We start from the raw sequence: 7,587 nt of genomic DNA on the forward strand, positions 1-7,587 counted from the left end.
ACTCCGAGAAGATCATCTGGAAAGACTTGTGGAAACTCACTCACGATTGGAATTGACTGAACAGGTGGTGTATCAACACTAGAGTCATTAACTCGGACTAAGTGATAGACACACCCCTTGGAAACTAACTTTCTTGCCTTAAGGTACAAAATAAAACGAACATTAGGCACTGCTGAACTACTTCTCCACTCTATAACTGGCTCATTAGATACTGGAACTTAACTACTTGAGTTCTACAATCAACTGAGGCATAGCATGCATGAAACTAGTACATACCTAGAATAATATCAAAATCTACCATGTCTAACTCGACTAAGTTAGCCATGGTGTCCTTGGGATTGACAGAAATGACACAATCATGATAAACTCTCTCAGCTAGAATAGACTCACCAACAGGTGTGAAAACACTGAAGGGCTCAAGAAGTTTCTCAGGAAGAATTTCAAAATTCATCGCAATATAAGGAGTCACAAAAGACAGACTCACTCCTAGATCTAACAAAGCATATACATCAAAAGAAATGACTTTGATCATACCGGTAACAATATCTTGTGAATGCTCTTGCTCTTGGCAGCTATTGATAGAATACATGCGATTTGCTCCTCCGCCTGTCCCTGAAGTAGTTCCTCTAGGTGCAACTCTATCTAGTGGAGCCGTTGAAGAAGAATGGGCTATATTGTTCCCAGTACCACCTCTCTGCATGTTCTTAGGGCACTCTTTCATGAAGTGACCATTTTGACCACACTTGAAGAAACCAGTAGAGCCATCACAACACAATCCAGACTGATTTCTACCACACTTAGAACATGCAGGAGTCCCATTACCTCCTTGTGCCACACTACCTTTAAACTGTGCAAGTCTAGCTCTGAAATTCTGTGAATTTTGATTCGTGAGCTCACCTCTTCCTTGGTGCAGGTGCACTCGTATATGATGGATCAAGTCCCCTTTTACTTTTGTTGGAAAGATGACCGGTTTGCATTACTCTTCTGCTGTGCGGACTCATTTCCTGCACTCTTAGCTTTCTTGTTTCAGAACTCTTCTCTATCTCTCAGCTTATCCTCCTCAACCTGTTGCACATGGATCATCAACCTTGCTATATCCATATCTCATATGAACATAGCTGCCTTGCCCTCCTTACTTGATAGACGATACAACCCAACAAAAAATAGACTCATCCTGCTCCTCATGTCAGCAACCATATCTGGAGCATAACGGCACAATTGGGTGAACTTAAGGCTGTACTGATGCACGCTCATAGATTCTTGTTTAAGAGTAAGGAATTCCCTTACCCTTGCCTCTCTTAGTTCACGGGGAAAGAAACGCCCCAAGAAGGCCTTTTCAAACACAACCCAACTCATAATTGGTGCACCTTCAGCTCTATTCTTCTTCCATTGGTCCAACAATATTCTAGTGACACCCTTCAATTGGTATGCAACTAGTTCCACTCGCTTAGCATCAACAACATGTATTATCTCAAAAACCTTCTGTAACTCTTCCACAAAGTTTTTCGGATCCTCAGTGACACTTGAACCGGTGAAGTCTGGAGGATTCATCCTTAAGAACTCCCGAATCCTGGACGTATAAGCAACATCCTGTCAAATCTCTCTCTGTTGCCCAACTTGGTTGGTCACAACTTGACTCAAATCTAGATAGCTCCCCAGAACTCAACCGTTAGTGACCTCTCCTTGGGGTTGCACTTCAGATGCTTTGGGTTCCCCTTGATCTTGTGGTTCAACATTCTTCATAGAGGAATGACCTCGAATAACTCTTCGTGGAGGCATGATCTGAAAGATACGCGCAAGCATGAATTAGCGAGAAACTTTATAGAGATAAACTCTATAGCACAGAAAGAGTATGAAAAAAGTGAGATAGTTCCTAAATGTTGCAGCCTCCTAATTATATATGTGGCGCACTTCACACTGATAACAAGGACTCTACATACACGGCTTCATAGACACCCTAGGATGCTTGAACTCTGTGCTTTGGTAACAAGTTTGTCACTCCCTGAGACTACACCATGGCCGCGACTGGCACTCGAGAACCAATGTTAGCCCCAAGCAAACCCTTGGCCTAGCTTAACTACTCGTGAAAGACTTATTTAACCTAGAATAATCTCAAAATATAGATTCAAATAATAAACTAAGAATATTTTTAAAGGAAACATTCAACTGGCCAAAGAGGCAACTCAAGTCTTAGAACAAAACAATTGAAATGAACAAGACTCAGGAACTACTGTCTATCTATCTATGAAGTCTCTAATACTATGAGGGATGTCGGGACAAAACCCCCAATTATCCTATCAAACTGAAATGACAAAACATAAGAAAGGGATCCTTCGGAAGCAAGGAAGCTCACCAAACAACTCTGGAACTCAACTGGATCAATGACTGGTCACATGTATCTGCATCATAAAAGATGCAGGACAAATGGTGTCAGTACATGGAATGTACGAGCTTGTGAGGGGAAATCTAGCCAAGACATAAACTTGAACTGGAACTGAAAGAAACACTTACCTAATCTCAACTCAACTCAACTCAACTCATTTCAATATAAAGCAATAGTAAAGAATGCTGTATAAGGAAAAGCTTCTAAAACAGTGGGTAATAACTTCATGTATTTAAAAATACAATATATCTAATTTTATATGCAAGAATACAAAATAAACTCTGTTTGTATATATATAAATACAAAATAAACTCTGTGTGGAGGTTCTCTAACCGACAACCATTACTATTAGTTAAGTGATGATAAAACGTCTAGCCCACACTGCTAGAACTGTCCTATACTTTGCCAAGGTATAGAACCTACTACTAAATGGATGTACTAGTCTATGCTAAAAAGCAATAAGAAATCATCGTAAAAGTATGACCCTTTCTACCCGCGTTGGCTACATGATTTATGAGGACTTTGATTTATCTGAACTCATCCCCATATCGGTTCTCAATACTACTCCCAAAATGAAACTAGCTCATATGTTTAAAAATATAACTCTTTCTGTGGTTTGAGATTATTACTCAAAAATCTTTCTCTTAAAAGAGATGATACTCAAAACTACTCAAAAACTCTTTTGGAAATCGGTGTTTCCTCTCATCTTAAATGTTGAAACATTTGCTCTTGGGAATACTTAGTTCCCATATATCATTTTGAAGAAAATGAACTCGACTCTACTCTTTCTCAAACTCTAATGCTCAAGTCTTAAAACAAGTTTAAAATGATTGTAAAAGACTTATTAAAATGACTCGAAAGAATTCTCAAGACTTGACTCTTAGCTGTACCTTGAATTTGAATTGTGGATTCAAGGTTAGGATTCATGATATGATCAATCTTTCGATGTTTAGATGTAGTTTACAAAGATTAAAATCAGTAGAGAGTAAAGGTATACATTAGAAGAACTTAAACGGAGCAAATGACGGAAAAAGGGTAGGGGCAGGTGTCCCTGACACACTGCTGGCGCGGGGCGCCAACCCATAATGTTCAGATAGTCATTTTTGGCGCTTCTGGAGAGTGCCGCGCCACCCCAAAACAATTTTGACGAATTTTTCATCTCGTTTTCTGATCCTAAAACACTTCTAATAGATTGATTTCCTCAAATTTCCCTTAGATTCAATTACCCAATACAAGTACACAAGAATCTAATCAAAACAACTCTTAAAACTTGATTCAATTATCTCAAGAACTCATTAAATCCATCCTAATTCAAGAACACTTATCAAGAACTCAATTCCTTCAACTTTGAGAATGAATTTTTGCTGAAAATAACACGATTGGTGTGTGGGTGGACGAGCTCAACACTATGAGAACTCACATACCTCTTAGGATCGAATCCCTGGCAAAAACCCTTCGAAAATCTTCCGAATCTTGACGAACGCCTTGAACTTTTCTCCTTTTCTTGAACTCCTCTCAAAACCCAAGCCTATTTTGATTATGAAAACTGACCCTAATAAGATTTTACCCCAAAAATAATACTAATTTCGAATTAATCTGATTGGGCAAGATAAAGACCAATATACCCCTCACTAATTCGAGTAACTTTCCCTAACTGGACAGAAAAATTTCAAATGGCCATATCTCCCTCATATAAGCTCGAAATTTAGCAAACTAGGTGGCATTTGAAAGAGAATTCCAAGACCTTTCATTTGATATCTTATGGGCCACCTAACTTATCTTGTACTGAAAGTTATGGTCGTTTGAAGTTGACCCAAAACTCATAACTTAGCATAATTTGCAAAAATTCAGATTTTTAGCTCTTTCCAAATTTGGCATTTTCTAAATCTAGCTTGTTCTAACACCAACTGTTACAATGAGTCCTATCTAGGGAGGATATATTCCATTAACCTCGGCTACTTGAGGGGGATAATTTCCTTAAGGACACACTATGCATTCAGTGGGCTCGATTTTATTCTTTTCAATATTTCTGTTTTGTTGCAGATTCTATTTTCTTCACTAAATTTAACATTCTAGTTTTGATAATATGCTTTAAACTTTGTTGTTTCTTACGAAGTTATGCAAAGTTATTGTTCTAAGTATCTTAGTAATATAGCTTGATAACAATCTTAAAGAAATTAGTTTTGTTATTATTAATTTGTATTCTGTTTGAAGACTAAAGCCTATGTGGTTTTCTATTCTGTGTGAAATTTGTTTGCTTCTGATTTTTAGATACTTAAATCTCATGATTTTCCACTCCTTTGGTTTGAAGAATACAAAAATTTCACTAAATGTATCAAATGTGCATTTGGTTTGAAGAATATAAAAATTTCGCCAATTTATTACACTCTATGTTTGAAAGAATATTTCAACTTGAAGTATAAAAATGGTCAGAAATATTAAAGCTAAGCGATTCAAAAAATTTAAACACTTCACTTCCATACGCTAAAATCTTTCCTCACCATTTTCCCCAAGCTCTGAGCATCCTATGTAGGTTTTGGAGTAACCCTCATCTATTTTACTAACATAAAGTGAGAACAATTAAAAGAGCCAGACCTGCTATAACAACCATGCATCCACTAAAGAAACGAATCCACAACAACAAAATTCACGCTATGGTGGGCTGACATTAGTCAAGATCAAATTAAAATTTTGAATTTTTATCTTGTCACCCAAAATTAATTTGGCAACGTATTTCAAAAAAATTTGAGGTTCCATATGAGATGCTCATTTGAATAACGATGGAATAGGTTGTTACATTTGACCATGTGTGTGACTTAAGAAAGTTTTTTGAAAGATTGTGAAAGTATAATCTTAAGCTTAATCCAGCCAAGTGTGCATTTGGGGTTTCGTCTAGAAAACTTTTGAATTTTATAGCTAACTAAAGAGGTATTGAATTAGACCCTTCCAATATAAAGGTTATTCAAGAATTATTGCCCTAACATAAAAACTAAAGTCATGAGTTTTCTTGGGAGATTAAACTACGTACATTAATAGGTTCATCGCTATACTTACCACTACATGTGAGCCCATATTCAAGTTGCTTAAAAAAGACGATACTGTCAAGTGGACAGACAAGTGCCAAGAAGCATTTGACAGTATTAAAGAATATTTGACAAACATTCAAGTACTAGTCAAAATCAGTAGGCCATTATTTTTGTATCTGACAATGATGAATAATTCATTTGGATGCGTGTTGGGACAACATGATTTCATAAATAAAAGAGAACAAGCGATTTATTATTTGATCAATATGTTCAAAAGTTATAAATTAAAATAGAATTTCTTAGAAATGGCATGCTGCGCCCTTACATGGGTCGCCTGAATATTGAAATACTATCTTTCGTCCTATACGACTTATATAATATCCTGAATGGATCCTTTAAAGTACATCTTTCAGAATCCTATGCCAAGGGGAAGGTTGGCAAAGTGGTAAATTCTATTTACAAAGTTTGACATTATGTGCATCACCCATACCGCCATGAAAGCACAAGCATTGGCTAATCATTTGGCGGAAAATCCAGTTGATGACGAGTGTGATACTTTGAGAACCTACTTTCCTGATGAAGAAATTAATTCCACTGACAGAGAAATTCGTGACGGAAGTTACACGTGGAAATTATAGTTTGATGGAGCTGTCTTTATAAAGGTTGTACGGATTAGAGAAATTTTTATTTCACCAACTGGGCATCACTATCCTTCCACAACATGACTTCATTTATTATGTATCAATAACACAACATAATATATAGCTTACATCATGGGCTTAAACATGGCAGTTAAGTTATAAGTACACGAGTTAGTAGTTTTGGTCACGACCAGAGCCTACACCGAAGACGTGACTGACACTCAAGAACCATTTCTGATCCCCAAGCGAACCCTTGACCTGACTTACTATGACTCACATGACTCTACATAGTACGTGGAAGCTTAAATAGATGAGCATTTAGAAATTTAAAGAAAAATCTTAAATCACTGTCTTGAAATACTTAACATAAGTCATAAGTTAAACAAACATCCCGAGAAAAAATGGAAACATCTAATTTTGTTTGTCTATGTAGCCTCTAACAGTTGAAGATCGATTTCAGAACAAGACCTACGACACCTCAAATGCTACTAAAAATGAAATGAAAATGGAGTCTCCTGGATGCAAGGAGGCCTCACCAAATACTGTCTACGAGTGTAAGGTGATCTTAATGAAACACTGTTGATGATCCTGAACACCTTATCTACATCATAAAAGATGTAGGTCGAATAACATCAGTACATTCAATGCACGAGTATGTAATAATGTTAAATTAAATAATAACTGAACTGAGGGACTAAATGCAACTCAAGTGAATCAATACATAAACATGAAGTGAAAACGATTTAAGCTTTACAATAAGATATGCAATAAAAGCAATATGAAAATAATATACTTTAGTTATGGGTATTTTCTCTAACCGACAACCATTACCATTAGCCTAGCAATGATACAACGTTTCTCCCACGTTTCAAGGGCCATCCTATACCTTGTCGGGATATAAAATGATAATGTCACTATGTATCCATCTAATAGGCCTTCTTAGAGGCAGTGAGGAGTCGCATGAAGAATCAATGATATCCATCATACGCTTGCTACATAGTTTTATGCGACTTTTGAGTTATAAAAGACTCTAACCCACATGTGCTCGATACTACTCCCAAAATATTCAATATAAATTTATGCTCAATTCACCCTTTACAAAGAAAGGGGCTAATACACTACTGAAGTACTTTTCAAAATGTCAGACATACTTGCTTTTAAACTTGCTACCTATGGACTTATCTTTCAAACCCAAGATCGATATATGTATATAACAACAGAAAGATCTTATGTTTTCATGAAAATTGAGCTTTTAAACTTTCCTCTTAAACTTACTTTAGCTTTATATGAACCCGAAGATTTGTGATTAGGATAAGCAGGGATTTTCAGAGGTAAATGAAGCTTATAAGAGTTAATAAAGAGAGGGGAAAATATAGCCACAACTTAAAGGAACACGCACCGGATGAAACAAGGAATAATTGACCCAGCACTCCTTGGCATACTACTGGCGCAGGGTGCCAGACCCTGAACTTTAGAAGTCGGGCCTTGGCGCACAGTTGACACATCGCCCCAGTGCTTGAACTATTGAAGTCCGGCC

This window comes from Solanum stenotomum, chromosome 2 (genome assembly GCF_019186545.1).
Source record: "Solanum stenotomum isolate F172 chromosome 2, ASM1918654v1, whole genome shotgun sequence".
Classification (NCBI taxonomy): domain Eukaryota; kingdom Viridiplantae; phylum Streptophyta; class Magnoliopsida; order Solanales; family Solanaceae; genus Solanum; species Solanum stenotomum.